Genomic DNA, 8,145 nt, shown 5'->3' with positions numbered 1-8,145 from the left:
TGCAGATGACTGGGGAAGGCAATGGCAAACCACCCTGTAAAAAGTCTGCCAAGAAAACGTTGTGCTGCAACATCCCCCACGGGTCAGTAATGACTCGGTGCTTGCACAGAAATACAGTAATACCTCCATTAACAGTGGGGTTATGTTCTTGGAAAAAGTGTTAAGTGAAACAAACGCTGTATGAGGTATTGATAACTGTTTATCTTACCTTAAGAGAATAGTTAGAATGAAAATAAGTAACTGCCTTTTACAATAAGCAGAAGAAAATGTTGTGGCCACAGAGGAATGGCCAGAATGGGATTTTGTGCTTCTCTTCTGGTTTTCTGGTGAAGCTGTTGGTCTATTTGCATAAAAAGAGGCTGCTGCCATGAAAATAATGTTTGTTGTCCTCTTATCTGCTGGTGTTACTGCCATACCAATGGACTGTGACCTACCTCCATTTTACTATGCTGAACCTGAAGAGAATAAATTCTTGTAGGAGAGCAGAAATGGCTTCTATCACTGGGGCTAGTCTCAGACAGTAGTGATAGCTGAGAGGGATTATAAAGGTCTTCAAATTTAGCCAATGACTAGTGTGAGAATTTGCATTTACAGGCAATAGATTGAACTCCTACACTGAATACAACAATGCCACCTATGAAGTTTTCAATATAGAACTCTTTGAGTGTAATCTTTAAAATAAAATTTGTGTATGTGTGGAGAGGGAGGGCAGCAGCTCCACAGCATGATTGGCCCAGTGATTGGCCCACTACCACAGGTGGGACAGCCAAGTCACAACTACTTCAGAGATCTATAAAAGTCCTGTATGACTGAGGGCTTCAGTAGGAGAAACAGGGATGACAGCTAAGGAATCCACAGCTCTTTCTGAGGGAAGGTTTGAATATGGGGATTATATAGCCCAAAAGCCTAATGGAGGCAGCTGGTGGTTGTTGCCTCTTTCTCCACCTGGTGCCTCTTATGTCCCTCATACTTGGGGAATGGTGATACTCTGGATACATTCCCCTTAAAACTAGTGTTATCGATACCTCTTACAGCGTTTGTTTCACTTAACACTTTCCCCAAGAACATAACCCCACTGTTAAAGGAGGTTTTACTATATTTCTGACCTTGGAAAAGAGAGCTGTATTAAATTACATACAATGAAATAATGAACTTGAAACCTTACCTCATGCAAAAATCGTTTATTCCATATCACTCCCAAGAACCAGGGGAGCAAACTCAAAACAGCCGCCCTGAGCCCATTTGTGGGGCGGGTGGGGTATAAATCGAATAAAATAAATTAATAATAAATAAATAAATAAAAATCTAACTACTAGAAAACACTGGGGGTTTCACATGGGAGAAAAGCCAACTCTTTTTTTTAGTAAAAAAAGTCAGCTTTTCTGAGGATTAGAAACTTGTCAGTTTGTTGAGGCACTGAGGATCTGCATATCTGCTATGTAGAAGAATTCTGTTTTGCATGGCATATCTGCATTTAGGCAGATGTTGATAACATGAATGAGCATGCAGGTATGCTAACATATTTTTATAGTTTGGGCCCTGTGGATCCAGAAAGGAAAGAGTTAGGAAAAACTGATGGTGATTGTTAGGCCATGGATACATAGCCATCTGCTGCTGAATTGGGCTGCTTCCACATGGCAGAATTTGCTCCACCTCAGCTCTCAAACTGCAGTGTGTTTTCTTGGAGCATCCATACATCATCCTCTTCCTATTCTGCTTCTATTGACTTCCATAGCCTCCCTCCCTGAGCCCTGATATTTCTGGAACCTGATTTGAACTGATGTTTCTGGGAACACGGAGTCAAAGTAGGTTAGCCCGCGTGTGGTTGGGAAGGTAGGATTTCTGAACCTCCCTGCCCATATCCAGCACCATGTTCCTTCTCCATCCCATCCCATCCGCCATGACAGAGAATCATCCCTGTGTGGAAGCAGCCACTACATGTAATCATGGTTGTTGTGGGTTTTCCGGGCTGTATTGCCGTGGTCTTGGCATTGTAGTTCCTGACGTTTCGCCAGCAGCTGTGGCTGGCATCTTCAGAGGTGTAGCACCAAAAGACAGAGATCTCTCAGTGTCTCAGTGTGTGACACTGAGAGATCTCTGTTTTTTGGTGCTACACCTCTGAAGATGCCAGCCACAGCTGCTGGCGAAACGTCAGGAACTACAATGCCAAGACCACGGCAATACAGCCCGGAAAACCCACAACAACCATCGTTCTCCGGCCGTGAAAGCCTTCAACAATACATGTAATCACTTTGAACTTTTTGCTTGGAAGAAAGTCTAATTAGGACATCACAAACATTCTGAACATAGGGTGATGTGGCAGTGTGCCAAATGGCAAACGAACTAGGCAGTCTGTATGCTGTGACAACGCAGCCAGATGCACAAATGAAAAGCAACAACCCTGAGCAATGTAGTCATCAACTAAAAATGATCATTGAGACAATTTAGGGCTTTGTTTAGTGAATCCGTGTGATAAGATAGCCTCTTTATTGAATAATGCCACCCATGTTTTCTACAGCTCCTTGTTTTATAGCATTTTCCAAGATGCATTTAAGAATTTGCCACAGGGTTGACTTCTGTACAGTTTTCGTGTCAGTGGAGTGTGCACAGACATTCCCAAAGGTTTTTGCTATTCATGTGAAACACTTTGAAAGTGAATATAGTTTCATTTAATACTGCATAAATGTTATTGTTTTCATCTACTTTCCACTTAAAACATTAAGCAAATGCAAAATTGCATCCTAATATAATAGGCATAATTGTTATTTTAACAAACATGAATTTATAGGCACCTTACATTGTGTGAACTAGGTTGCTTTTGTTTGCAAATAAGATAATGTTCCCTTTCTGTGGGTAAGATGTAAAAGCTTAGAATAGAATTAATATATTTACAGACTGGGGAATATATTTTAGTAACAGAGTCTCTGTAATTCCATATGCATACTGTATACTGATGATAATGGTTACAGTAATTAAAATCTGAATAGTAAATGAAGCATCTGTTAGCCATCTTTCTCTTTTGGAGTATACAATTCTAATTTTTTGTGTTGTTTCTTTGTTTACCTGGTTTCCATTTGGTGTGGAATAGAATTTAGACAGATTTTCAGCAATATTCAGAGAGCAAATCAGATTTCTCAGGGTGATTGTAATGAACCAGTGTTGTTTTGTTTTTCAGCTTGTCTTTTAGATCAGGCAGAAGCCTCAGTTGGTAGGAAAGGCAACATGTATATTGAATAATGCATTTAAATGACATAGGGACTGTTTCAGTACAGGGTCCACTCTACACCCTTCCCTATGATTAGCAAAACCAGAATAATTTGTGCAAAATGGCAAAATTACAGAAGGCATGATAAAGAATAATTTCTATGTTGCAAAAGCTGTCTTTTCTGTGTGCAGAATTTGAATTGCCTTGTGACAGAATTTTATATTTTTAATGTAGAGATCACAAAAATATGACTAGTACATGTGATGATCATATAACTTGTAAGAAGCAGAATGTTGAGATGATATATGTAAACATTTTTCTGTTGATTAGTTGATGTGTAACAGAGTGAAACATTTTGACAAATACCAGCAAACATTATACAAGTTGACTTTCCAGGAGTTTGGAGCATAGTGTATTGGTTGTATGCTGGGCTTTTTTTCAGCTGGAATGCGGTAGAACGGAGTTCCGGAACCTCTTGAAAATGGTCACATGGCTGGTGGCCCTGCCCCCGATCTCTAGACAGAGGGGAGTTTAGATTGCCCTCCGTGCCATGCGGTGCAGAGGGCAATTTAAACTCCCTCCATCTGGAGATCAGGGGGCGGGGCCACCAGCCATGTGACCATTTTCTCCGAGGGCAACCCACTGAGTTCCACCACCTCTTTTCCCAGAAAAAAAGCCCTGGTTGTATGAATATTGCACTGGAATGTGTCCTTAGTGCTTTAGTCTCAAGAATAGTGAGTTGGCCACTTTAGTATATTTGCAAACATTTAATGCTGGATCCAAGCCATCAAGATGAATCCAGAAGGAGCCCTTCTACTCACAAAAGGTGACAGAGAGAGTCTGTTTGCTGATTGAAGAAGTTTTCTGCTGGCTGATGGAAGATCTTATGTCAGTAGCAAGTCATCTTTGGAATTGAGTTCATGGTTTTGGATCAAATCTTTGGTTGCCATCACCCAAAGTCAAAGCTGCCTTCTTCATTTTAAAAGTAATGTTGCATTGGGTTAACTCTTACTGCAAAATGTTTGGAAAGCACAATTCTAAATTATACCTTGGTCAGCAAAAATATTTATGTCTTTCAAATGGTCAGAATCCCTCTTCAGTAAAAAAATTCTTGGACAGCTCTTCCACAAGCCACAAGCCATATGCCAAATCCCCACTATTTGTGGATAGCAGTCATTACCCTATCTGCAGTAAATAGTGATTTTGCACTTTTAAAAAATAATGCCCTTATATAGATGCATTGGTTGGATGAGTAGTACAAATTTTGATTTTAAATACATTGGGTTGTATAATGTGAAAATGTACATGTTATATAATTTGTTTTGAAAAGTACAAATCTGTATGCCTATACAGCTGATGTAGTTGCTGTCTGTCCACTGTAAGAAACTATTTCTTTTCTCATGTTCTGATAAAATGTATATTATTGTTGCTTTTCTGAAAACCAAAATAACACTTGTGTGCTGCTTTCCAAAGTGTATTTTTATCCAGAAACATTCTGTAGAATCAGTAGATTTTGTAGAATGTATGAAAACAGAGGACATATTTATAAAGTGTATCAGATTTATGTTAAGTCAGTTGCTTGTATTTTAAATTAAAGCACAATAGGGAGGGGCCATGGCTCAATGGCAGAGCACCTGCAGGGCATACAGAAGGCCCCAGGTTCAAGCCCTGGCACCTCTAGTTAAAAGGATCAGGTTGTAGGTGATGTTGAAGACTTTGGGGAGCTACTACTTACAGTCTGAGTCATAGACAATACTAACCTTGATGACCAATGGCCTGTTTCAGTATAAGGTAGCCTTGTGTGTAACTCTGAGGGCTCATTTCGGGGGGGGGGGACATGCAGGAACACAGTTCCAGCAGTTCCCCAAAGAGGTCACATGTCAGGTGGTCCCGCCCACCTGACTCTCAGCCATTTTGGGTCCGTTTCAGCCTGGATTGGGGCCGAAACGGCCCAGATCGGGCCTTTGGCTGGTGGTAGATCACTCTCCCACTCAGCAGCAGCCTGATCCTGACCATTTTGGGCCCCTTTTCGACCATTTTCAGCCCCCTTTTGCCCTTTTGGGCACAATTTCGGCCCTGAATGTCCTGGATTGGGTCTACAACAGCCAGGATAGGTGATGTCAGGGAGTGTGGCATATGCAAATCAGTTATGCTAATGACACACTTCTGGTGATGGCAAGGGGTGTGGCATATGCTAATGAGTTATGCTAATGAGTAGACATGGGCACGCGGTTCAGTGCCGACGACGATCCCGAGATCGCGAACCGCAATGAACATTTCCCATTGCCGAACCGGTTCACTGTTCTCAGTTGGTTGGGCGTGGAACGGCCCCCGTGGTGCCCACTGAGCTTGGCCCCAGAGCCAGGCAGCAGCCCTGGAACCAGAGGAGATAGATCCCTATTCCCCAAATCCAAGCTGAATTAGTCTCTCTCCCCAAAGGCTAGCAAGTGGCAAGCAAGATCTCTGTCCCACTCCACTGCTCGCTGAAGGTGAAACCCAGCCTGGGAGCCCATGGCTATTTATAAGCACAGGTCCCATTGAGCAACACAGGAGGTCTGTGTTTGGCCGTCAGAGCTGCCTATCAGGGTTTGCAGGGATGAGATTGGAGTGCCCATGGCTATAGGACACTCCCTTCCCCCTACCTCCTCTGGGTCTCTTCTCCCAACTTGTAATCACTTTGCAGCTCCGTGGTTGGAAGGAAGACCTGCCAATCAAGGTAAGCTGGGCTTCCATTCAGGTTTCCAGGGTGACAGAAGGAGCGCAGACAGAGTTCAGGCATTCCCCCTGCTCCGTTGCCAGGGGAATTGATTGCTGGCGCCTGAGTGTCTGGCTTCCCAAACCAGGGCCGAACACACTGAACCAGGCTTTTACTGACCGCTGGTTCATTGGTCATGGCTGATAACGAACCACCAGATCGCGATCACGCAATCGCCATTTTCGTGGGTTTTTGAAGTTCATAATGCGGTTCATGCCCATCTCTACTAATGAGTTTCTACAGCTCTTTTTCTATGAAATGACCCCTGGATTTACTAATCAAATATTTTACAGCTCTGTTTTGTCTTCATGCTGCTGCAGTTGGTTTATTTTGTTTCCTTTCACTCAGCCATCTTATATTTTGAAGCTGGATCCCAATCTGTCCTAAGCTGTTGGGTCAATAACAACAGTTTTACCCAGCATCTTACAATTCCTGATCTAAACCAATAAATACAGTTTTGATTATATGATCATAAACCAATAAAATCTAGATGGCTATCTGTAACACAGCTGATCTGTTAGTGAGAGAAGCTTCATTCCCCGTTAAATTGTCATGCTAATTAACTGCTGCAGTGGAATCCAATAATGGCACATCTTTGAAAACCACAATGTAGTATCTGCCAAAGAGAGTTTTCATGTTGGTTGAGTCTGGGTATTGAATAGACTGTACTGGTGTCCAAAGGTTTTTTTAGCCATTCCAGATTTTTGTCCTAGTGGCAGTAAGGGGTGTGTGTGTCTTTATGATTTGAGTGCAATTTAGGTTGCCTTTCCCCATTTATTAAGAATCATTTTATGCATTACATACTAAGTTTCAAGTTCCCAACAATAATTCTTTAAATTATGTGCTCATAATCAGGCAGTATTCATGTTAGCAAGCAACTGGGAATGCTAGACAAGTGACATACATGTCAGTTGTTGCTGTGGTGGGAAGCACTGATCCTCTTATGGTTCATTATGTGTGTATGCAGCACATGTTGAATTCCTGCCTGGACATATCCTTCAAGCCTAATGTTGAGCTGAAAGCCCAATGTGATATAAGTGCATGGAGCATGGAAATTAAGTGAAGGCTTAATTTATATTCTCTGTGCTTCCAGGTGTACCAGGCATTTGCAAGAAGCATATCTCTGCTCTTAAACTGAAGTATCTTTTTACTCTAGAATTTCCATGCTCTTTTTAAAAAGGTGAAGTACACGTCCTGTCATGTAATTCCAGTCCATTTATGTAAGTACATACTTTCTCATTTGATATTCTTTCTTGATAACATCACCTTAAAATAAATGATACATTTTGAAAAGTTGGCTAAAGAAGCAATTCATGTATGTAACTCTTGTGAAATTCCAACTCTGTCAACAGTTTCTTTAGAGTCCTAGCAAAAACAGATTGCATTCATCTCACAGTGAAATCATGCTTGCAAGTTTACTCAGAAGCACGTCCTAGTGGCAGCTTTAAATGTGAGTACATATACATATTATATACATCTTCTTACATTGACTGGCAAAATAATGTTCCTTCCCTTTCTTATTGCCCTGGAATTTATTTTCCTGTGAGCTCCCGCTTAGCTGATGTTGTTTTTCCCCTCGTTTCCCTTTTTCTTTGGCAGTCATTCTGCACTGGTTTCCAGTCCTCTTTCCTTTGGGATGCCAGAGGAAGGAGGGAAGGCAGGTTGAGCAGTTTCTGCCAGGTTTTGTTTTTTAAACAGGTACTTGGAGGAGTGAAGATGCCTGAAAAAGTAGCCATTCTTTTTCTATGAAAAAGCAATTGGCAAGGCATTGAAGCCATTGTTCCCAATTCCTTTCTGTACTTTCTCAGAAGTGAGATCCATGGAGTATAGAGGAACATTGGCTTATAGTGTGAAAGCTGCTGCAGATTATTGGTTTAAGGGCAGAGGGATAAATGAGCCTGCTGAAAAACATCAGAATGTCCCAGAAACTAGCAGTGCTAGGTTTAGCAACCTGAAATTATTATGGGGAGGGACCAGACTCTGTATTTAGTAGATGCAGGATCTGGAAAAAATGGTTTGTTGGTCCTCCAGGACAACTGGTTAACTGCTGTGTGAAACAGAATCCTGGAGTAGATGGACCGCTTGTCTGATCCAGCAGGATCTTCTGAAAAGCTTATTGGAATTCTTACCTTTTACATGTGTATTGTTACACTGAAGAGCAAAACAAATCTTGATAACATCTTTT

The sequence above is a fragment of the Eublepharis macularius genome, chromosome 3 (genome assembly GCF_028583425.1).
Source record: "Eublepharis macularius isolate TG4126 chromosome 3, MPM_Emac_v1.0, whole genome shotgun sequence".
Taxonomy (NCBI): domain Eukaryota; kingdom Metazoa; phylum Chordata; class Lepidosauria; order Squamata; family Eublepharidae; genus Eublepharis; species Eublepharis macularius.
The sequence above is the reverse complement of the archived record's forward strand: the minus strand, read 5'-3'. Positions refer to the sequence as shown.